Genomic DNA, 26,171 nt, shown 5'->3' on the forward strand with positions numbered 1-26,171 from the left:
GATGGAATCTTTTTGTTGTTCATCTTGCACTGTGAATATAGGAACCAAAGGAAAAGCTGAGGGTCAGTGATTCTTACAGAGGCATACGTTTTGTCTATCTGTAGAATGCCCCAAGTTTTTGTCAACATCAAGTAGATATACCAAAAAGATACATGTGAAGCTCTGAGACATGTTTACATGCATGTGTGTGCACACAGGATGCGGTTAATTTAGAAGGACCAAGAAGAGAGAGCTATTGCCTTCCAGGTGCTGCAGGAAGATTTTGATAGATGTTGTTTACTGTCGTCAGGAATCTGATTCAGGCTTTCCAGAGAAAGGTCATTAGTGACACCCAACAAATCACTTTTATGTTGTGGCTGATGTGAAAATCAAATGGAAATTGTTTTTAAGTCAATCAGTGAGACTCATCTTAGGTCTGCTTAAAAGAACTTTCCCCAAACTTATCAGTTTATGGATTAAAAAGTCATGACCAAGGAAGGGTGAAAGAAATACCGAGAGAGAAAGATGTGGCTTCAGCAAACAGAATGGGAATGAAGGTTGGGAAGAGAAATGTTTTTTAAGGGCAAGACAGCATGGCCCTGCAGCCCTGGCTCAACAGTGTGGACACTAGCACAGAATGCTGCCAGTCCAGCCCAGGGGAAGAGCCTGCTAGCAGAGACGGCTAGTTCAAGAGAAAGGCTGAAGGGAATTGAAGGCTGTGATTAGGAAATTGAAGACTGGCTGAAAATTTGAGATTTCCTGTACTTAGCTGGGAGACTCGTGAGAGATTTGATTAGAATGCACACAGAGAGGCCAACTTCTTTGTCTCTCCAGCCCCACATGTACTGAAGTGGTAGGGTGCATTCCAGTGCCCTTATTGGATTTGCCTCTGAAGCTTTAAAGCATTCAAAAGTAAAATTCCATTGATCTGAAAGGTCAGGAGGGGCCAGAGAAAGGCATTAAGGTTTAATTTCCAGCTCTGGGTGACTTCCTGGGACTTTACCTCTGAGACTCAGGACCTCATCTATAGAAATGAAGGAAATGAATGTCAAAAGAGAAAAAGAAAGCAAGAAAAGAAAAATTCTTCAGAATCACTACTAATGGAAAAAAGTAAACATGTGAGGTAGTTCCAAAAGAACTGAGAAAAATAGATTATTTTTAATATTATTTTAACTTGAATACTGTAGAACTTATTACTGTGACTAACACTATACAAACAAGATGAGAAGTGTTTCCAGTAATATGCCATGATTGATCCAGACACAAGTGTTTTCTAATGCAGAGGAAGGGTGAGTTGGTGCTCCAATATCACTTTAGGTTCTTACAATAAAATCTACATATTGGAAAGGAAAAAGAAATCAGAATTAAAATTAAAAAAAGAGGAAAAGACCAGGACTCAGTTGGATAGATTAAAGAAAATTGAATGAAATTGGGAATGCCAGGAAATACTGCCCTGTGTCTACTGGTGGCTGCTGACAGTTATGTGTCAAGTGGGTGAGGTGTGTTAAGTGTGGCTTCCATATCTCTGGGAGTCCCCCTGACAGTAAGATGCTCTCTCTTCACCTCTGTGAACTCCCTCAAAGTTAGCCCTTTGATTAATTCTGCCAATTTAGTATACTGCCAGAGTCATTTTGATTTGGTGACATTTTAAATCCATCTCCTGTGTTTTCCTCCTCCTCCTGTCTTAAGTTAGCATAGCCATATCACTTTGATGTACAGTTGCCCTGAGCTCCCGAGCCTCACAGCCCCAGAGAAATCCCTAAGGTGGTGCCTCTGATTTTCCTAATATAGAAGAAGGCAGAGCTGAAGTGTGTCTGTAATGGAAAACATTTTACATAGTAAATACAAATGGCCCCGCTCTCTCCTAGGTCACACTTCATATTTAGCATCAATTTCATGTGCCAGCCTTCCTTTCCTTTCTCTGCACTTGGCGCTTTCACATCAGGATTCCTTCTAGTCATTTCTAGCTAAATCAGCTTCCATGTTGGTAATGGCACAGTACTGTTTACATCCTAATAGCCTATTTATAACAGGGAGACACATTGTATCAAAAGGCTAGGAAAAGATGAAAAAGCAAGGAAAGGAGGTGTGTGCTACTCATAATTATTTCCCTGCTGTGCAATGTTCTTATCTGAGTTGCCCAGCTCTTTGCCCGGCCCATATTAGATTCCAACTACATATTTTTCTTCCAATTGAACAATTTCGTTTAAGGGTCAAAGTATCAATAACTAAAATTAGTAGCAAAACTCAAGTTTCTAGAATCACCTTTTAAAATAAAGATTGCTTCTGCATTTTAGAAGCAAAAGATATTTATAATCTGTACTAATAAGCACTTACATCAGGGAGAGCTATGCTTCCCAATTAGGGAACCATCTATTCATTCTCTGCTTCCTGTGGGTGATGATAAGCAGTGGGTACCATTTCCTGTCTGGACTTGGTCAGTTTCCATTTTCAGTACTGTTTAATGTCTCATTTCTTTTCCCTGTCTTTCCTCATGTTTAACAGTTCTCCTACCCTTCCAGCTTCTTAAACCAAAGACCTTGGAGTCTCCTATACTTCTTTGTTTCCTCTCACTCCTACACCCAATGAGGATACCCCTCCTTTTGTCTCTACCTTCGAAATTTCTAAGATACAGCCTTCTCTCACCATCTCAGGGCTACTGTAGGGTTCAAACTGCTGCCCTCTCATCTAGATAATCATAATGGCCTTCTAACAGGTCCCATTTAGTCTTTACCTAGCAGAGCCAGCAGAGTGGATCCTTAAGACCTTTTTAAGTCAGTCATGAAACTGTTCTACCCAAAACATTCACAGTTCTTCATCTCAGCCAGCGTAAGAGCTGGTTTGGACCTGGTTTGCTTCCTCTGGGACCTTGGCTTGCACCTACACTCTTTCCCTATTTCCACCAACCCTCCACCCACCCTGCTCTGGTCCGTGAACAGCTTTCCCACCTCTGTGCTCACCATTCTTTCCACCTGAGTTACCTTCTGCAGATCTCCATGCCTGCCTCCCTTTCCTCCTGAAAGTGTTTACTCAAATGCCACTTTCTTACCTTCTCGGTAAGTCCTTCTCTGACTGGTATCTTTACAAAGGTTTTCTCCTGACACTCCTGTCTCTGTTTTATTTATTTATTACAGCATTTATCACCATGTGACATACTGCATCCTTCTTATATATTACTTGTAGGTCTTTCCCACTAGAAAGTGAACTCCCTGCTGCTAAGGGGTTCATTTGGCCTGTTCTCTGCTGTATCCCTGAAACAGACAGTTGACTCAAACAAACCAACTGGACTGCTGAATTTCTGTAATATTACCTAATAGTGTGATTTAATATACATTTAAAAGTACATGACAAAATGGCAACAGGCCTGAACTCCTCAAATAATTCTAGTTCTCAGTGTAATTATGTTAGGTTTCACGGGAATCAGACTTACTGATGTAGAATTGCATGCTTCTTTATCAAATTGTCTTGTGGAAATTATTGTACTCAGAATCTCCATATGTGAAAATCTAGAGGACATTCGCATTGTCTGGGTATCAGAGAGAAAAAGATGCAAGATGTCAGGAAAGTGGTTGAAAATATGGTTATGATAATACTCCCACAGGTGGGGTAAACCAGTTATAATTGATCGCTTATTAAATCTGAGGGACACTTCAATTTTTGAAAATTTTTACAATGTGTAAGCCCTGGAAGATACTAATTTAATCATCACATCAAAAATGGGATTATTGTGAAAGGGATAAACACAGTCTTTCCTGAACATTTGTTGGCATTATTGGCTGACCAGAGAAAGCTATGATGATATTCTCATAAACGATAGTTAGCAAAGAAAAGTAGTCCCGTTAACGTTAAAGAGTAGGCTGCTCTTGAAAGTCCCTGAGTGCATCCTGCATCTATTAAGAAGCCTAATTAATGGCATCCTAGTTTAGTATTAATGAGACATCTCGTTGGCATGGTCTTTGGCTTTGTGACAATGGAAAATGCAGAGAATAGTGAGATGTAAGAAATAGGAAGAGGCAATGCTTGAGCTGGGACATTGCTCAGTGATAGAGCACTTGCCTGACATACATGAGAAGAGGCTGGGCTCAACTCCCAGCCCGGCAAAAAGGAAAAAGTGCTTGCCCCAAGAACTTCAAAACCACCTGAGTTTTCAAGCTGAAAATGCCTTAGTAGAATTAATTACTCATGTGAATTGATTGCCTTTTAGCTAAAATGTCATATAAATGCATTTGTTTTTTGAGGCAGAAATATTATTAGGTAATCTACAATCTGCTGAGAAATAGATATTTTTATCTTATTTAAATTGTAAAATTATTATTTAGATATACAATATTTTTGGAAGTTCATTTTGATTTCCTTCATAAAAATATTAATTCATACAGTTTATACCATGACAGTGTACCACTTTCCTTTTTAAGTTAAAATAACACTAAATTTTTAGAATACCAATAAAATGGATTCATTAAAAACAGACATCAGAAGAATACTTTTTCTAAGTTTTCCATCGAAATCATCCCTAGCCAATACTAATCAAGTTCATAATGATTAGAGTAGCTCAGGGTCCAATGGCTATCACAGATCTGATCCCCTCCACCTAAGTGGTTAGATTTATATCACAAAATGTGTGACAGCAATGGAGCCGTGCGTAGAAAAGAGCACTGCAAATCCTGAGCATTGGAATCACACTTAGAGTCTGAGAAGGAAAGGGGATGATGTAACGAATGGCTAGCAACACAGGTAGCCATTGCAAGCTCATTGGAAAGTCTTTCTTCAGTCCACTTGCATTTCCTTGTCATGCTTCTAATAAACATTGATGTGTAGAGCTAGTGCCTCTGCAGAGGCAAATTTTACTCTTTGCTAAATGACAATAGTTTGAAGACATTGCTGTTTAGTTAAAAAACAAATGAAAGCTAAAAAGCCCTTTGTCACTTACTGATTACAGGACTTCATACAAGCAGATTCATTTCTTCTCATTTGCAAAGTTAGATGTTAATTGTATATGCCTTAATATAAAGACAAAGTAAACATTTATAGCATGTGTGGAACAGTGCCTGAGACAGGCAATGCTCTATTAAGTGAATGAATGAATGAATGAGTTTAAAATCAAACATATCAGGCGATGATCTTTGTTCTTCCACTTATTCTGAAATATGATAGGTTATATAATCTTCCCTCAGCATTGGTTTCCTTATTGGAAAAATTGGAAGAATAATTTTTATTTACTAGAATTTTTTTTTGCAATGGCAAATGAAATGACATTTTTTGCCATTAAAGTGCAAAGGAATTATACATTTAGTACAATGTGCATTGGAAGAAAATGACCCATACCTTATACATAGGAGTAAAAATTGATGTGATCATTTTGAAGTTTGCTAGCAGTATTTATTAATTTTTTAAATACACATACCTTTGACCAACAATTTTACTTTTAGGAGTTTATCTCATTGATAATTAATGTATTTGCAAGGGTGTTTATTGCAGCATTGTTTGTGATAGTAAATAACTATGAATAACAGATTTCTTTCATTGGACCTAGTTAAATAAATGATACTAAATCTATACAATGAAGTTATATATGCTAATTTAAAAGAATGATATAGATATACAAATATGGGGAAAGTCCAAGGTATATTATTATATTATTAATATTATTTTTAAAATTATTCATATGTGCATACAATGCTTGGGTCATTTCTCCCCCCTTCCCCCACCCCTTCCCTTGCCACCCACCCCACTCCCTCCCTGTCCCCCCCACCCCCTCAATACCCGGCAGAAACTATTTTGCCCTTATCTCTAATTTTGTTGAAGAGAGAGTATAAGCAATAATAGGAAGGAACAAGGGTTTTTGCTAGTTGAGATAAGGATAGCTATACAGGGAGTCGACTCACATTAATTTCCTGGGCATGTGTGTTACCTTCTAAGTTAATTCTTCTTGATCTAACCTTTTCTCTAGTTCCTGGTCCCCTTCTCCTATATTATTATATTAAATAGCTAATTGAAGAATACTATATGATAGGGATCATATAGACACACACATATGTTCAAATTGAAAATGTTTGGGGAAAATGTTTCTCTCCTGAACAAGTATGATTATTATTCCCTAAACTGTACAGTGACACTAGTACTTACACAGTACTTACATTGTGTTAGGCATTATAACTAAAGATAAGTTAGGGTATACAGGAGAATGTGTATAGGTTATGTGCAAATATAACACCATTTTATATAAGGGACATGAGCATCCAATGATTTTGGTATCTTCAGAGAGTCCTAGAACTAATTTCCTATGGGTATCAAGGCATAAGTGCATACACCTATACAATAAATAGCATTTATAAAAATATCAACTGTGTAGTATCTTGTGTGTAACCAGATTGATATGATTTTCTAATTTGTGTATAAACTAGATTATATCCCTTGTATTTTCCTTATTAATTGCTCAAGCATCCACCTGTCCTTAGGAATTGTCTAAGGGCCCCAAGTTTTTTTATGCAGTTCAAAATTGTCCATGCAGATCTCAGCACCAGAGGGCGCCATCACAGTAGTCTGCTCAGTGCTGCTCTGGGGTTGCTTCTTGCTTCCAGTCTGTGTTGTACTGAGTGATCCTTGCACCATAGGTATGTGACACTTGTCCATGTCTGCTGGAATGTGTCACTCCTCCAGGATCCTGGAAAGCTGTGCTGGCCCATGTTTGTACAGCTAGTTTTAGTGTAAACTCATGATCAGCCATTATTGTCCAAATCACGAGTCTGACTTTTGTCATGTTCCCTGGGCCTTGGTAGTGAGCTGTTGCTCTTTTGCCCTCCTGGTAAGACCCTAGTAGCCTTTCCTGATGGACCTCCCAGCCACCCAACGCTGAAGTTTCCCTAAACTCAGGGCGAGAATGGGCTGTTCAGAAGACAATGGGGACAGGGTCCCTTTCTAAACTGAAGATAGGATACAAGTGGCTTTTGCTAATGTGCCCAGGCAGATTGTTCCTCTGCCTCATCCCAGGACTGTCCCTGCATTTGCATAACTGACCTTGTATTCGCATAGTTAATGAGCAGCTACTTTTTTCTTTTTTCTTTTGCAGAAGGAAGCTCTCTCCTTCCAGAGGACTTTCTGGATCTTTCTTTTCAGACGAACAGATGACAGCTTCAGAGAACTGGTACTTATTCCTGCCTTACTAAGAACCCATATTTATCTGAATATTTGTTCTTTCTTATACACAGACACATTATTGTTTGTTTACCTGTTTGTTGATGATACACATGTATATAAAAACCAGGAAGAACACCCAAGAAATTATTTCTGTTATTTATCTTTGAGGAGGGAGAATGGTAATTAGAAGGAAAACTCTCTTTTAACCTTATGCCTTACCGTTTTGCTTGAGTTTTTAACTTTTTAAAACTTTTTAATAAAAGTAAAGCAAAAATTAAGAAAGTGATAGTTTTGAAAGTAAAATATGTGTATATTTCTTAGCATATGACAAGTGTTCAGAATGGTTTTTTTTCTACGCTTGGCATTGGCATTCTTGTGACATGTTATCTAGGGGAGGTTTGGCACATCTAACATGCCTAACACTGACAATCTTCAGAAAAGATTTGAACTGTTTCAAAGTAGGCTGCTGTGTATGGGTATGGCAGTTGTATAGGTATTTTTTCCCATAATCTTTGCTCACAAGGTTGCCATGTACACTTACATAGGATGTACATTGAATAACAGTATCCCATCTAAGTGTATGTTCATATAGACATAGTAAGTTGGTACATTTATCATTATCTTTGCCCAGAAGTTAAAAAAAAGTGTCCTGTTCAGATAAAATAATTATGTTATGAACATTTATAACAGATGGAAGCATAGCTGGCTGTCAGAAGTTATCTCCAGCAATGATAAAGGCCGTTCTCTGCTCCTCTGCGACAGCCATTCGCTGTCATGGTCTTGTCATACATCACTGAATCCCTTTCCTGTGGGAGATAGAGGAAAACAGGATAGCATAACTTCTCTTCCCGAACTTTCTTCTTTTCCCAGGGTCCTTTCAAAATTAATAGGTGGCCTTATTGTCATTTTCTGTGAACTAACATAAGGCTCTCCATAGTCCCAGCTTCTATCAGGGTGCTGTTCAGTAGCGTGTGTCTGAACTTAAACAAGGCAGAATTTTTGTACCTTCAGACACGAAGTCCTTGACTTTCAACTTGTTTGGATTTTGAATGACAGGAAAACTCAGTAGGACTGAGAAGCTTTGCTTGAGTTTTCTGTTTGGTATATTTGTCAAAACATAGGAAGTGTTATGTTCAACTGCTGGAATCCTCGACTTGTTTAATGCATTCATGTGTATTAATGCTTGTATACCTTACTTAACTTTAGAATTCATTTATTTATAATGAAAGCATTCATCGTTGTGCTTGTATGTGCCATGGGCAGACTTTGGCACACAGGCTAGGCTCTAAAAGACAGAGTGCTACACACATATATCCAAAGTTGATGCATTGAGAGGAGTAATGTTTCAGGAGTCTTCCTTTTGGAGTCTTCCATTGCATCTCTATTGGTCCTACTCAGGTACAAGGATTAAATCCTCTGGAAACAATGCCCTTAAATAGGATATTAAGTAGAGAAAAGGTCCTCTCAGTTGGAACTGTTTTAGTTGTTAAAGTGTCAAAACTCACATTAAGCAGGTTTAAGCATATAAAGAATTTATTGGCTTTTATAATAGAAAAGTTCAGGAGCAGGGAAAGCTTCAGGATTAGCTTGATCCAGGATCTCAAAGATTGTAAAGACAGCCTAATCTTTCTCCATATTTCATTTTCTGGTCTTACATGCCTGGGAGACAAAAACCCCATAAACAGCTCTAGGAATGCACTTATCCAAATTCAAGTCTATCAGAAAAGAACATATGCTTCTTTCTCAGTCTTGCTGTATTGCTTCAATTAGTTACATGCCCAGTCTTGAATTAATTGCTGTAGCCAGAAAATATGATCTTTAAGTTACTTAGGACAGAGTCACATGCCCATGTGTGGAACCATAAACTCATAATCTGTGATTGGGGAAAGGATTGGTTCCTCAGGGGAGTGTTAAGAGAGCAGAAAAATGAAGTGTCAATTCTAAAGGTAGAGAAATCTAACTAAAAGAGAGCATATAGTCCAGATTTCCAGATGAACCTTCCTTCTTGGACTGTATAGGAAACGAAATAAAGAACACTACCCTATGGTGCATTGGTTGTTCATTAGATTCACTTACATCTTAGTTGCATTTTTGTCTAGACCTGATGGAAGGCACTTATAACTTTTGAACTTGCAAAATGCTTTTTGTCTTACATTTCTTTATTTTTCAATATAAATATTTTCTTTTTCTCTCCCCAGTCATATGTCTTTGTAAAAACATTTGGAAAATGCCATAGAGAGAAATGGCCCAAACTCATAACCTAAAGATTTTCACTGATAGCATCTGGGCATATTTCCTTTCTTCTTTTATTTTGCATCAAATATTATGAGTAGCTTGGAAGGGTTAATGAAATAGTGGCAATTTTTGATTAGGACTCAAGTACCAAGACATAAAGATTCAAATACAAAATGTTTTGAGGGCATTTACTGCATGAAAACAAACCTTGGAAGACAACCGCATTTTCTCATGTTGTGTTCTGTCCTGCGGGCAAGACATTATTCTTGTTCAAGATCTGAAAGGTTATTTCAGTGATATTGGCTTAAATCAAAGAGTCAGGTCAATCTGTCATATGTCCCTGAGTTTTCCAATTGACAGAATTTACAATATTACTAATCACAATTTTATGTCTTTTTAACCACTGTAGATGTGCTGGAGAGCTCTTGTGACAATATATAGCGTGTCATACATTTTTAATACACTTGGTATTAGGCCTTCTACAGTGCCCATCCCCATTCTTATTGGTGAATTCTCAAATTAAATCATTTGTAGAATAACATGGAATTAATGTGAATGGAGACCAAAGGTCATCTAAGAGTGGACCTTGCAATATATTAGCCTTGGACCCTCATCACCCAGTTTTCCAAACTCATGAGGACCATGGCGCTCTCAATTACTGAACAAGATCCAACTTCTAATGTTCATTTCATAAAATGCTCTACTGATGAGCTATGGTTCAGACATGCCTTTCAGTCTTGAAACATTTAAGGGTTCAGTGACTGATTAAATAGAAGGTATATGTCATGAATATTCAAATTTAACTCTAGCAAAGTTCTCTGGCTGTTATTGGCACCCCCAGTATTTCAACCTTATTTCTGCTCCTTGGTTTTTATGGCCACCTACTTGAGTGCTGTCCCATTCCTATTTGTTCTTCAGGGCTCCACTAATTTCTTCTTAGTACTGTAGAATGTTAAATTGGAAGTGACCTAAAAGGGTATTGAATCATAGAATTTTTAAGCTATTAGCATTCACTTTCTTCCTTCTTCCAGCTTCTTGGCATATGACTGCACCATCACTCATTTGGTCAACCTATAAAGTTCAAAGTCCTCTTAGACTTCTTTTATTCTCTTTTATCAGTCCTTTAAAGAGCCATAAATTCGATGGCAAAAGTTCTGCCAACCCCATGGCCATAATGTTTTAAAGCTCGGCTCCCCTTCTCTTTCTTGGGTTCACATCTGATACCAGCACCGACTCTGCTGGTGGGGGCCAGACTGCTCTCAGTCCATGTGTGTGTGGTTCAGATGGTGTTGATCTTACTTGCCTCTCAGTCCCAGGCCAGGTTGTCGTCAGTCCACGCACTCCACAGGACCTCTGAGCGAGAAACATTCTCCCTCTGCAGGGGCGCCAAGCTGGAGCTGCTTTGGGCCATTTTTTCCCAGCATTTGATGAAAACCTGTCTGAAAGCAGAGCTGAGTGGGTGAAGAAGAGCTCCTGGATACATGGTGAGGTTCCTGGACCCTGCTGTGTTGACCTCTGGAGTGACTGAGCCAGTAGAGGCTTTCCTTTACTGGGTTTCAATAAGGTTCCTGTCATCTACAAATCAGAGAGTTCTGACCAATACAGAGTCTACCGGACTAGATATGCTCAATGCTGGTAAAAAAAATCCTTCCTTGATTTTGTGTCTTAACTTCAGCTGCTGTCCTTTTTCCTCTTCTCCTTTATAGCCCAAATTCCTTTTTTTCCCCTTTTGATTCAGGGTTTCACTATGTAGCTCAGGCTGGCCTCAAACTTTCAATTCTCCTGCCTCAACCTCCTGAGTGCTGGGATTGCAGACATGTACCACCACACCTGGCCAGTAGTCAAAATTCTTAACACAGTGACTTATTCTCAATTTATACAACCCACAGTAGTCTGACTTCTGTCCATTTCACTCTTTCTCCCAACTGACATTGTCTTTGGAAAGATCCCAAACTTTTCTTATCAGTAGGTCCTGAGGCTACCACATTTATATACTCTTCCTGAAGTACTTGACCTTGAGGACCATTCTATCCTTCTCCACATTTTTGCCATTTCTCTGTGTTCTCCCTTATCTTTCTAGCTTCCCCTCACAGTCCCTTTTGAGGATTTGCAATGTCTGGGAGCCTCAAGACTCTCCTAGGTCTGCTTTCCTTCTCACTGTGTACTATTTTCCTGGATGATCTTATCTATTCCTACTGTCTTAATCATCATCTTAATACAGATGATCCTGCATTAGTCAATATTCTTTGAGTTTCAAAAGACAGAAGTTCAACACAAAATGACTCACTTATAAAAGAAGAGAATCTCTTGGTTTTTATACTGGAAGTATATGTGGGACTTGACCTGTGTCAGGTCTGGCTTCTTGTGTGCTCAAATCATAGCATTCAAGGTCCGACTTTTCTCTCTACCTCTGGGGCACAGCATCTTCATAGTCACTTAGCAATATGAGTTTTCTTCCCCAGCCCCAGGAAGGACTCTGATTGGTTCACTATTAAACCAATCACTGTGGTTAGTGGTAAGGGTTCTGATTGGCCATGTCCAGGTCACATATCCACATCTGTAGCAGCAGGAGAAAGGGCATATTAAGCAGCCTTATTTAAACTATATAAATTAGATTCTCTGTAGGAAAGTGGGTTCTGTTACCCCCAAAGAGGAAAGGACATATTGGGTGGGTAAGGCCATTTATGTTCAAATCACCACAAATCTCAGATTTCATTTTAGATCTCTTTCCCAGGCACTTTCTTTCTTTTTTTAAAATTAGAGTATATTAATTATACAAAGAAGTTTCATTTTGAATTGCAATACAAGCATACAGTGTACTTCACCTCCTCTGTTACACTTTTTTCATCCCTTTCCCCCATTTCCTGAATAAATTTTAACAAGTTTTATTATTCTCTTTTCATACATGTGTTTGAAGTACTTCAATAATTTTCATTACCCTTTACCCTCTCTTTTCTCCCTCCCCCATCCCATTGGTTTCCACCCCCTGACAGTTCCCACTCCATTTAACACTTGTGTTATTCTTTTTTTTTTTAATTTTAGGTCTAGACTTTGCATATGAGAGAGAACATGCAATATTTGTCTTTCTCAGTCTGCTCTGCCACCTTCTTGATACCTCTCAGACTCAGCTTCCCTCCTCCTGCTCTTCCTCTATGGCCATTCTCCCAGGAAATCTCCATTTCCATGCAGCTGTCTAAACCAGTTATCTCTATCAGTTTTTGCTCCCCTTTTCACCCATATCCAAAACCAATTCCTACACATAATATATCCTAAATGCCTCATGTGACCATGAAGGAGGGACCTAGAAAATCACAGGAACATCCCCTGTGTGTTAGAACCATCACAAAAATACCAGTTGCTGCCTCCTTCCTGATTTCTAGCTATTTGAGAAAAATAATCCTTATTTGTTCAAACCACAATCATTCAGACTTTCTCTTATTTGCATTGACATTCCTAATTGACATAGTGGCATTCATGTCTTCTAATCTGTAATTAACTTCTCCTCTTATACTATTCATATTTTGCTATAATTTATCATTGAATTATCACTTTCCTAGGCTATTGCAGAAACTCTAGTATATACCTATGCTGGTCACTACTATGCCTCCCTAACTTAGCAGAACACCAAGAACCTGGCAAATGATTAACAAATATTTGTTGAATTAATGTGAGACTTCTGTCAGGTCCCATTTTCTCAGCAGCCCCAAATCCTTAGCATACTAGAATCAACTTAAGGGACAGAACATAAATTGACTCAGAAAATTTGATGAATATTTAGTGAAACTATTCCAAGTAGTATAGAAGGTTTTATAATGTTAGTTTCTATTTGTACTTTCTGTCACAACTCACATGCCACTTTCTCAGGAAGGCCTACTCCAAACTTCTTTCCCTTGAGGTTGGAAATTCTTATACACAATGAATAACATAAATGAGTGTGGTGGGGCTATATGAGCAAAAGAGCATCTTAAGCTGTATTCTTCCAACAAAGACAGTATATTTTCTCTAAAAACATGGAGATGTTAATCATTTCCACAAAGAAATACACTCTTCTTATTTTTCTTGAAATGAGCTGTTCTCCCAATCTATCTCTTACTTTCTCATTTTCAGTAAGTACCTAGGTACAAAGACAATGTTCTCTACTGTAAGTAAGCTAAGCAATATAGCACCCCGTGATCACCAGCACATGGGTTTAACATTGGGGACACAGTAGAAATGGTAGAGACTATGGAAATTGGTTATTGAGGCCTCTTACTCAGAGCTTTATCTACTCAACACCAGCTGGAATGTGGGACCAGTTTTGCCAGATCTAATTTTTCAAAGAAGGTAGAAATCTAGATTCTTGTAGGAAATTTCTTTATTTTTAAAGTTTGGGTCATATTAAGATGAGCTAACAAAATACAGCTATGTCCAACATAGTTGGAGATCACATCTGTCCTATTAAAAATACTGTGCAAAATTATGTCAGGCTCTATGTATAATGTGTATATGAAGTATAAGTGAATTTCACGTTTCACCTTGGGTTTTATATCTAAGATATCTCATTATGTATGTGCAAATATCCCAAAGTCTGAAAATATCTGTCCCAGACATTTTAGTTGAGGGGCACTCACCTGAATAAGCCCACTAAGATGGCCTTACCTCACTGTCCATCCTCCGTGTGCCTTACATTCCAGTGGTAAAGGGGAGTGCCCATTGGTCACTCTCTTAGGTACATGGGTTGGTCTTTATTTTTGTTCTTATGATTTCATAAGCTAGAATGTTTTCCCTCTCATCCCTGCTATATTAAGTCATGCTTGTCCTACAAATTTCATATTAGTTGTAACCTCCTTTCTGAAGCCTTCACCAGATGTAGGAGACAGAATTAATGGCTCTCTCCTCTGTCTTCCCACATGGCTTTTCTATTAACATTGATATAGCATGAGCTCTGTTCCCATACAAAGCTATTTTTAATTGTTCCTCCAACTATGTTATGAGACACTCAAAGGCAAGGTTTGAATCTCTTCTTGGGTCTTATTCCTATTTTGCACTTTATTTATTTATTTTTTCATTTATTCACATGTGCATACATTGTTTGGGTAATTTCTCCACCCTGCCCCCTTTCCCTCCTTCTCCTCCATTTTGCTCTTTAAACTTAATTTTTCATGGGGCTATCAATGTTTTAATTAAGATGGAAACTCATTAGGGTACAGAGTGTATGACTCATAATATGCCATACTATGCTGTGCCTAGAGTATATGTTTAATAAGTGTCATTTAATTGTGGCTGAATAATTGCATCAAAGTCAATGCCTTTTGGAAAAGAATAACAAAGATATCATCTAAAACCAAAGATATGCTTTATATGTACTTAAATCTGAATTGATTCTAAGTATCATTAAACTGGTATTATTGTCTCCAATTGAGAAAAAGTCTGATCCAATTTTTAAGAACATAAAAGCAGAATTATAGGTTTATATGGAAATTTATGTTATATTCAAGTACAACAATTACTTTTTAAATCAGCTCTCTCACACTAAAAAGAATTGTTTTATGGGTGCTTAAAAGTTTTTGGCAAACTTTTAAGATGAAATTTCACCTTCATTTGCACTGTTCATTTATTTATCAATGAATAAATTGTCCTACCTTCTATCCACATATAGCACAAAGGTAAATATCACTGAAGTGTGGTTCTCCACTATGGTTGTTACTAGTGCACTGAAGATTTTTGTAACTATTGAATGATCCTGTGATAGAATATAGGGTGAACCCATCTTAAACAAAATGGTATATGATATCTATTTATATTAGTTAGGAGTCTCTGATTTGAAGAACAGAAACTAACTATGCTCAATTTTAGTAGATTGTTAGATAGCTCATAGAATCAATAAATTTGATATTCTTATTCTGATTATATATTATTTTGTGGTTTTTTTCTCCATAGCTAAGTGATTTTACAAGATTTTATAAGTTACCTTAATTTCTAGTTGAGAAAGATATTTCATAGTTTCCTTTATTTGAGTGCCTCCAAGGGAAATGTGTCCCCTACCATAACCTTGTACATCTCAGCCCTGACTTTCTTCCTTTCTGCTTCTTTCTACTACATGGGAAAAGTGAATACCTGGAAAGAAGGCTCCTTCACCCTTTTAATAGGCACAGTTGCATTCCAGGCTATAACTGAATTTCAATTCAAGACAAGTGGAAGGTCAAATTCAGGGTATTAATGAGAACCATATTTTTTCTTCCTTGGTGGCTATTAAGATGATAGATGTCAGTGCAGTGGGCTAGGGGAAGCCCACTCAAGACCTTGAATGCTACCAGCCATCGTTAAATCTCACACATGCACATGTCATTATACATGAGCTCAGTGTTGCCAAACTAAGGCCCCGGCCGGTTTCCTGTCCTGTCACTAGGCTGTCAAATCTCAAGCAAACAAGGAAGACTCCATTATTATTGATGCGATGAGGAGCAGTGAGGAAAAGCTGGAGCCTGATTTAGGTGGATGCATTCCTGAGTTGGGTTCAAGCCAGATGAAAGGGCAGGAGTCAGGCAGCAAAGCAAATTATCCTAGGCAGAATGCTGGCCCAAAAGGTGATCTGCAGAGACAAAGCCCTGTTTACCCAAATGGCCTTGATCCCTAAATCTTACCTCCCTGTCAACCTTTCCTATGTTTGGTGACAATTTTAAGGGCTGCTGTTTTACTAGACAGTGGTCAGATATGGTATTTGAAATTAGAATGGGTGAAAAATGCAAACAAGGATGAGAAAGAGAGGAGAGAGAGAGAAAGAGAGAGAGAAAAGAGAAAAGAATTCAGATGACTAGTTAACATGGTGTTAATCCATTGTCTCATTTATTCATTCACCCATTCAACCTTAATTACACTCTGATTATGTGGTAGATACTATGCTAAATGCTGGTGTGTTGGTGGTCCTCAAGACTACCGACAGATTAAATGACTTACTACAAGGACTCAGAAAAGCTATTATATTTATGATTATGGTTTATTATAATAAAAGGGTTAAGATTAAAATCAACACAGGTCAAAGATGCATAGGACAGAGTCAAGGAAAGACCAGTTCAAGCCCACAGTTGTTCTCTGTCAGTGGAATCACAAAGTCAGTGCTTGATCCCTTAGCAATGATGTATGGCAACATGCATGAAGCATTTCCAACCAGGGAGGCTCACTAAGTTGATGTTCAGAGCTTTTATTGGGGGTCAGGCATATAGGTGTGGAGCACCTCAGCCTCTGGCCCCACCCCTCAGAGGTCGAATTGATGTAGTGTGGGCCAGGGCTCAGGCCAACAGTAGCTGTCACTCACCATATATCACTTTGATAGTATTAGCTATCTGTCATGGCCTAAGGCTCCAGGTGCACAAGCAAGATATTCCAAGGGCTTATCTCTCAGGGGATCGTCCAGGGCCAGTCCATTCTTTGGCATATGTAGGGTTGAACAATGCAAACTTGCTGAGTTATCCTTTTACTGCACACCAAAGATGGGGCTCTTTCTTTTGAGAACCCGTAAGTCTGGTTATGCAAACAAGCACATGTAAAACAATACTACCAAGCTGTACGCCACTATTAGGTTCATTTCTTCTTCTTCAATAGCTTGAGTGTATGCTATGCCTGAGAGTGAAGCAGTGTTTTAGAGCCTCCACTCTACCTGGAAGAGGAAGACAATAAACATAAAACAGTTACTCCAGAAAATGTGATTGACTTTGGAAGGCGTTGAGGAGTGGTATTATTAAAATTAAGTTTTCAAAGGACCTGTCTGGTTTTTGTGAGGAAAACAGATTGTAGAAGGTAAGGATAAGAGCAAGGAGATGTGATGGGAAGCTGTTGCAGTATTCCTACTGAAATATGGTGGTGGTTTAGGTGAGACTTATGATGGTGAGAGTGGGGTGGGTAGAATGAGTCATAATCTTTATTAACATCCAAGACAAAACTGCAGGATTTTCAGATGCACTAGATATGAAATGTGAAGGAAAGAAGAAAGGAGTACCTATAGTAGTTCCTGTAGGTCTTTTAACTTAATTTTTTAAAGTATTTGGTGCTTTAGGATAAATGACTTGAAGATCTAAAGTAATTGATGCTTAGGCAGTGTTTTGTGGTTAACAAAATTTCTTTTAATTGTTGAGCTACTATAGGGCATGTGAATTAATAGTTTCATTGTACAGATATCAAATCATGCCAGGGATCAAGGTCCAAGTTAGCAAATTTTGGCATACATACTTGATTTAATTCTACTTCTTATTTTTCATGTGTGACATCTTTTTATTTGTTTTGTTTTGAGGCATGGTCTTGCCACATAGCACAAGCTAGCCTCCAACCTACTATGTTGCCGAAGTTGGTCAAGATCCTTCTGCCTTAGCATCCCTAGTGCTAGGACTATAGGCATGCACTATAATACCTGGCACAAGTGTGACATCTTTATTTTATTAACCTCTGAATTTAAAAAAAGCAATATAAATACAATTCAAGCTAGCTTAAATATTAAAGGCATTTCTTACATTATAAAACTGTAAGTTCAGAGGCAGGACTGTCCTATGGTCTAGATGTTTTGTCTCAGAACCTCAAATGCATGTACTGAAATCTTCACCCCAAAGGTGATGGTTTTAGGAAGTGGATTAGGTCATAGGGCAGAGTCCTCATGGATAGGATTAATGCTCTATTAAAAGTAAACTAAGAGAAACCTTTTGCCATGTAAGGACATAGTTAGAAGTTCCTATCTATGAGCCAAAGAGCAAGTCTCACTAGATAACAAATCTGCTGGCTCCTACAGAACTGTGAGAAATAAATTTAGGTTGTTTATAAGCAACCTAGTCTATGGTATTTTGTTAGAGCTGTCTGAGTGGACTAAGACAGGCTAGATTAGGTCATGATATGATCTGGGCCCAAAGACATCCCTGAGGATCTAGGTTCTTTCTGTCTCTCTGATCTGGTCCTTAGCATTGGCTGCCTAAAAAGGTGTTTGTCTTTGTGGCTGCAAGATGGCTGCCAGTGGCAATCTGAGCTTCATACTTTCTTGTTCAATTAAGAAAGACTGTCATCTTCCAAGTGGAGTGAAAGTCCTTCCCTTCAGTTTGCCAACCTAGGACCAGAGATTGTCACCAGTTCAGTTTAACATCTTGCTCTGATTGGCTTGCATTAGTCAGAAACTGTCTCTGCATTTGAGGATAGATCACTCTGATCTATTGTGATCTGTTGTGTTAGAAAAAGACTGCAGAGGACCAGGGGTATAAGCAGAGAGACCTACTAGGAGGCTGGTGCAATTATCCAGGCAAGAGGTCATGGGGCTCACCGTGGTGGTAGCAGTGATTAGGTTCTGAATATCTTTTGGATGCAGAGCCAACAGGAGTTTGAAAAGATTGAAAAGAATGTGAAAGAAAGAGGAATGAAGGCTGTCTGTGATGTAGATATGAAATTTCCAAGAGCTGTATTGGGGAAGACAGGTGAGCCTTCTAAAGGTTCACTTTTGCTTAGCCATGTTGAATTTTACATGTCTCTTTTAGGTGCCAAAAGTAGAAGGATTGAGCAGTCAATGCTGTTCAAGGAGGTCCAGGCTGGAGCTATAAGTGGGAAGGATGTCAGAATATTTATGATATTTAAATTCATGAATGGATAAGATCACCAAGGGAATGAGAGGAGCTGAAGAAGAGGCCCACGGACTGAGCTATGAGGCATGTTAAAATTTAAGGGTAGAGAGGAGACAAGAAAAAAACTAAGACATGACATAGGAAGGAAACTAGGAGAATGTTGGGCCCTGGAAGCCAAGGGCAGGGAGAGCAGCACCCTTGACCAGGTGGAGGAATCAAGGGACAAAGATCTGACTAAAGTGATTAAATCACGTTAGCTCATATGGATTTTTAAAATTTTCAGTACTGTTTAGGTATTCAGGTATTCAAATGCTGCTAATTGCTCATAGCTCTCTATCTAAAAATAATCTTTAAGTATCTTTCTTTTTCCTTTTTTGTTGGAGTATTTTCCTTTTGGTGATAAAGTCTGTATATATTGTTGAAAATAGAATCTTTCATTGATATTCAAAATATGAACAAAAAGGGTAAACTAATGATTGCTAATATTAGGGGTTAACATTTATTGAGAATTATTCCTCTCCATACTGGTAACCTATGAAGCAGATACAGCTGTTGCCAACATTTTAGAGACGATGCAAATAGGATTAGAGAAGTTATGTTACCCCCAAAGTTTCACTGCCACAGATGGTAAGATGGCAGAATTGTGATTTGAACCAGGTCTGTCTCTTACTCATTTATTTAATTAGTCCTTCTGATATTACAAACTACGGTTTGAATTACAAAATTTAGTTTATGTAAAATATATTGGGCCCTAGTACCATTTTAAGAACTGAGAAAATCCTTATTGAATTCTATTGAATTGAATTCTGTTGTCAGGTAGATTGAGAGACCCAAACCATGCCTGGCTTTGGCCAGCTCCTCATTTTCCCAGCTAAGATTATGTACCCCTTTCCTGTTATACCAGGCAGACATAATTTCAGGTTGCCTGGTTTAAAAGCAATTATATCTCTAGAGGATCTTGTTGCCTCTGATTTCTAAATGCTGGTTGTTTATAGAATTACTGCTCAGATCCCTTTAGTTCAAAATGAACATGCCAATGAAACTGAAATGAGAATCTGCACTTGTAAATTGGATTATCGGCTTCCCTGGTGGACCAGTGTGCACCATTCTCCCTCTGCAAAGTTGCCAGGGATGCACAGCAGTTTAGTTTTATGGCTTAGGCTGGATGGCCGGGACAAGGTACATCTAGTTGGCTTATTAGTTATGCTGTGTCTTGGGGATGACTGTTGCCACAGTAACAGACCAACAGCCTTCCTAACCTGTTTAAATTGGTTCTTCATTTTTATTTAAACTGTGATGAGAAGAGGGTAAGATCTAACCATGAGTTCTAAATTAGTATGCTTCAAGGCAAAAATTTAAAAAGGAAAAAGAACCAGGAAGTCATTCTTTGCTTCTTTCTCGCTTGTTTTCTGCTCAAAAAACCCTTTCCTGCTTTTCTTTTTAACATAGAGTTGAAATCAATATGATTATTTGGATACAATAGCAATACATACAGCTTGCTTCTGTTGGTCACCATTTCTTTTTTGGCACTAGCATAATTGACTAATGTCGACAAAGCTGGTGGATGGATCAGTTAACTGCAGAGTCCTGTGGAGGGGCACAATGTGGTGTTTTCATCACTTGATGAGGAGTAGGTAGGTGGTTAGGCCTCTTCCCCCATCAAATGGGGTGTTAGAATTAATGGACTTTCTGGAATACAGTATCACTTTCAGGTAAGTCAGGCTTGGTTCTAATTTCAGTCAAATCACTCTTTGACTTCTAGGAAAGGATTTCATTCAAAGATTTGTTACAGAGTCATTTTTAAAAATTCAGTTACAATGAAGTAGTACACATTTGCAACTAAATACTAAAAGGAGTGTATTACACTCCCAGTATTTTGGGGAAAAAAGGAATTAATAATGGAAAGACAAAGGCAGCCTGCTGTCAAAGTATAAGAAGTCAAACATAGGGATAGATAAGTGACCCAAAAACTGTCTTTGGGTGGCCATAGGAGGATAAGGGGAAGGTTGCTGCAGGCCTGCATACCACCTTAGCCATCCTATTGATGGGCACACGATCTTTAGGTTGCAATTTGCCTTCTTTGACAAGGGACATAAAAATATGGCAACTGATAATGAGAATGAAGGGTCCAAATGGAAAAAAAAATGGAATCTATTATATTTAGTTAGCTGGTTTTTGGACTGTTTTAAAAAGATACTGTGTACCAAATTCCACTTACTTCTAGATAGAGTAGAAAATGTTTTCATTCCTTATGATAGTCTTTAAAAATAGGGATTAAAATAAAGCAATTTGTGCTCACCAGCAACTTAGACTGAAGTCTGACTCACCCCACCTCTGCTCACTAGCCCAGCTCCACCTACATAAAGGATGAAGCCCTGGGCTCAAACCTCTTATGTAGCACTCTGAAAACTTGAAGTCTAGTCTCAAAGATAAATTAATCAGGGGCTCCAGCATTCTTTTCTTTAAAAAGTGCCCAGGTGGTTGTACTATGCACCAAAGGTTTAGAAGCACAAACTTGAAGATGCTGAACTCTGGGCTGCTCAAAAGAAGCAAGGGAGTTGCAGGTCTTTATTGTACAGAGAATTCACAAATGTCACAGACAAAGCATATTTTATGATGGAGGGAGCAAGAAAGAAATATTTCCTTTGATGATAATGTATAAATGTTACAGTCAGGAAAATATTAACTGAAATAAATGCTGGGCATAAGAGGTAATCATGACCAATACAGTGAGCTGGCTTTATTTGTCGATTTATTACACATGGTGTTGATCAAATACAGTGAAAAAAAAATTTTTTTAAATCCAAAGAAATTTCAAAAACAAATTTTAAATTCCTCTTGCATATTTTGCAGGTCAGTGGATGTGAAGCTGTCAGTCAGTCCTGTGTTATTGTTTAAATCATTGTGTGATTTGCTCAGTGTTTCCCTGACCATTATTTTGTGAAAATATGCCTCCCCCAAAGCAAACTGGTGCCTAAAAAAGCAAGATAAAAGTTAACATATTGAATTTAAATGATCAAGTGAAAATATTAGGTTTGTTGAAAAGCTGAATGTCTTTAGTGGAGGTTGGGCAGCGCAATGAGAAAAATGAATCCACAATATCTGAGATAAAGAGCGTGGAATAAGAGCTGGCTTTTTGGTGAGCAGTATTCATGTGTAGCCAATTCCATGTGGTTACAAGTTATGGATGCTTAGACCTACTGTACATTCGGTATAGGTCAATTTGAGTAATTTTAGATTCTGAACTCTATGCATGCTAAGCATTCATGTTTTCTTCTCTGTGGTGGTCGCCTTGGAACCATGTACCTGTGGACAGCAAGGGTCCACTCTACCATTTATTAACATCTAACCTTGTGAAAGGGACAAAGTAGATACTTTTCTGTAATGTTTTTTTCAATCTTCAAAGTGATCCTATGAGGTAACTGGAATTATTCCCTTGACAAGATGAAGGAATAGAGGGAAAATAGTGGGAGAAATGAGTAGGATTACACAATTGGTGGGGTGAGAATCACCCTAAGGCTGAGTGATTTCAAAACTGTCACCATCATAGTCATTTCTTTTCTTCAGACCTGGCTTGAAAGAGAAGCTTTGTAGTTCATGGCTTCCTGTACTCGTAGTTGCCTGTCAGAGCTGTAGAAAAAGTGTGCTGCTCTCTGTTCTTCATATTATTGGCAGTTCTCTCCTTTTTCTTCCTTGATAGTCCCTCTTCCCTTCTATTTTATTTTCTTATCTTATTACATTCCTGCTCTTCTCACTTTCCCTGCTAAAACCAATATTAAAATGTTTAAGTTGTCCATTGCAAAAGCTGTTTCCATATATAAAACATAGGTTTGTGTAAAACCAATGTTTTCATACATTCAACTCAAAACACATATTTCATTAAGCACATGGGAAAACGATAGTAAGCAATCCCATTGTTTTTCTAAGATTTGAAATATCTCCCCAATGTAAGAATATGACCATATGCCTTCTGTACTATCAAACTCTACCATTGTCAAAAAGCTCCTCACTATAAATCAGGTTGAAAAAGTAAAAGAAAAGAAAACATGCAGTCGGTTTACAGAATTGGCAATTTTTCCACCCTGGGTCAGTGTCTTATTAGCATTTGTCTGGGGGGAAACGTGGATACTAAGGACATGACCTAAAACGATGATATGAAGAATAGTGTGAAATTGAGGTGGATCCTTGTGTAAGTCATGATGAATAATGCCTTGTCTGCAAACAGATGATTAGCTGCAATTGAGGTTCCTGTTTCCAATATAGTTTGGAAGAAGACCCATTAAAATATCAATAGACTGCATCCATTTATATAGCCGTGTGGTGAATATAATTGGTGAGTGTCTCATTTTTCCATGTTCCTCCACCCCCTGACTTATTTATGAGTGTTACATAGTAATGAAAAAGATAGGCTGTAATGAACTACTGTGAGGCAGAACATTTTCCAGTGTTGCTAAGAGTTTCTTTTCTTTCTGACAAAATTGTTGCTTTCTTTCTCCTCATAATCATTAGTCTGTGTTTGATGATAAAACAGAATTAGAAAGTTGGATATCCATAATTAATACATGTTTACTGTGCCAAATGGTTTCTTGTGAGAGAAAATAATTGCAGGAAGCAGTACAAGGGGGCTTCAATTGTGTGACTCTCAATTAGCAAAGACAGATCAGTTACCTGCTATAGAGAAGTGGTATCTTAAGTAGCTTTAATGGGGAGGTGGACAGTAAAGGCACTTGCTATGTTTCTATCTTTCTTTGACATAATTAAAAGGTGGAAATAAAATTGTACCAAATCTTCTGAAAAAAAAATCATATCCTTAGCTGCAAATTTGAAAGGCTGAACCAAACAATGTCCAATATGGTGACCCCATTGGCATCCCTTTTAAAAAAGATGTACTAGTTATTATTTTGGAATATTGGCTTATTCAGAGTTTCTACACTGAAAGAAGTCCACGCATTTTGATGAGAATCAGAGATAATGTATAGCTCGCCTCAAGAAGGATTGGTTTGTATCTGTCCCTGGAAATCATTAAGCCTCATCTTCTCGGTGCTATATAACCCCATGTTGTGACAGAGCCATAGAGTTTTTTTCCTGCTACTTTTTATTGGTTGTATTTATGTGTTTTATTGATTATGTGACATAATAAAACATAGCAAGTTGGAGCCGTATGTGCTATATATTTTGTTTAACAGCAAATGTAGAATGTTCGGGCTCTGTTCACCACTTGAAACATCTTGCTGGGATATAAATAGATTTATAATGACTGCCAGGCTCGGTGCCTGCAAAATATCCTGGTAGGTAGCTCATTATAGAGCTAACATCATTAATAAAATAGCTGAAAAAATTTCACAAGTACAGGAATATCTCTTATATCAGTAGCTGTAAGGAAAATACCTAGCATATGCATAATTTGAGACTCATTTTAAAGCTATAATTTATCATCATTATCTACATATTATAATGGCAAAACAGGTTTAATTGCTTTTGACTGGGCTGGTATGATGATGAGGAACAAGTGAGTAGCAGATGGCCCCACTGTCAAAACTGCAGTCTCTTAGCCCAAAATAAAGTAACAGACTGAACAGGGCATGTTTCTTGTTGCTAGCTTTATTATTATTATTTTTTTTGATAAGTATGAACTAGCATTTTCTGGTATTAAAATTGTCTAGAGAAAAGTGGAAATAGCAATTATTTACAGAAGACTAACATAGCTGTGAAATTCAGCTTTAGCAGGTTTTAATGGTCTCACATTTTTGGATTAACGGAAATATTTACTTTTAGTATGAATTAGTGTGTTTAAAAATATTTCCATTCTAATTATTAAAATGAAATCCCCTCATATTATTAATGTATGATAAATCAAAAAAAGTTAAAGTATTTCTTAACAGGAAGAAACCTCCATTTTAGTTTTACAATATTAAGTTGCTGGCATGTGGAGATTTTAAACTGTATCTGTTTGGGTATTACATAAAATTGTTACTCTGCTCCCTTTACTAATGTCAGTAAGAATAATTATTTAATGTGAAATAACCTGCATGTGAACAAACAATTTATCAAATAAGCCTTAAATGCAAATAAGCCTTATATTTCACTGTGTTGAAATTTCCGTGTGCCTCCATCAGTTACAATATGGTCTGTCTTCTGATATGAAACACAACACAGATGGATAAATGTGCTTTGTCTAAAAACTTTTTTTTAAAACCACCTCCCTGCCCACTCATGGAGTCCCTCAGCAAGTCAAAGAATTTAAGATCAAATAATAAGAATTCAAACTGTAGGATTGCAAAAATTAAGTCTTCTTCTTTGTCTTTTAAGACTTTTGGTGGCCCAAGAAGAACCCAATTATCAGGTGGTAGATTACACTGTTGGCTGGTCAATGCAAGTAAATTAATTGCTTCGGCTGATAGAACAGAAATGCCAGCTCCAGCAACTTAAGTGAAGGTGACATGCTATCTGCAAAATAATGTGAATTTGAAAGTGCAGTTTAACCCCAAAGTAAAGGGAAGCAAAAAAAGAAAAAGAATGGAGCAATCTGCCAGACTAAAATAATGTGCGACAGAGAAATTATTCGGAAATAGAACTGGTTATAGAGATACAGATTTATTATTTGGTTGCTGTCATGATAAATTTGCCTCAGCTATGCCCATGCATGTTACAGTATTCATGTCTGAGATGAGTGGAGATGTTGCAAAAGGCTTTGCACAATTGAAAATTCATTCTGAAAGCACAAATGGGTAAAAGCTCTTTTTTGAGAGTATGTATATTTCATATACACATACTCATATATTTTGTATTTAAAAAGAAAACAGGCTGTTAGTAAGTTGAGATGCCCATATACCATGAGGGATTTAAGACTATAAATTACCTATTGATGTAAGCAGTTTAGAAAACTATTTCAGTGGCTGTAAAGTAGATATTCTGATCTAATGCCAAATAGTGACTTTTAATGCTAGGCACTGTGTAGGTCAATGTTATTAAAGAGTATTGTTCATGGATCCTTGTAATATATGAAAATCTGGCCACATTTTTCTTGTTTTTGTCTTCATGTATAACAGTTTTTTTATGATTTATGTAAGATGTTTGTCATAAAAGAAGTGCTTAGCTAACTATGAAAAGCAGAAGATCCAGAGAGCAAACACTTTAGGTATAGGAGAATGCTATAGTTTGGATGTTGAATGTCACCAGAGACTAAGCTATTAAAGACATGGTCCCCAGGCTGGCACTGTTAGCAGAATCTGAGGTCTGTACCGCTCATGG

The sequence above is a fragment of the Castor canadensis genome, chromosome 8, assembly GCF_047511655.1.
Source record: "Castor canadensis chromosome 8, mCasCan1.hap1v2, whole genome shotgun sequence".
In the NCBI taxonomy this organism is placed as follows: Eukaryota; Metazoa; Chordata; class Mammalia; order Rodentia; family Castoridae; genus Castor; species Castor canadensis.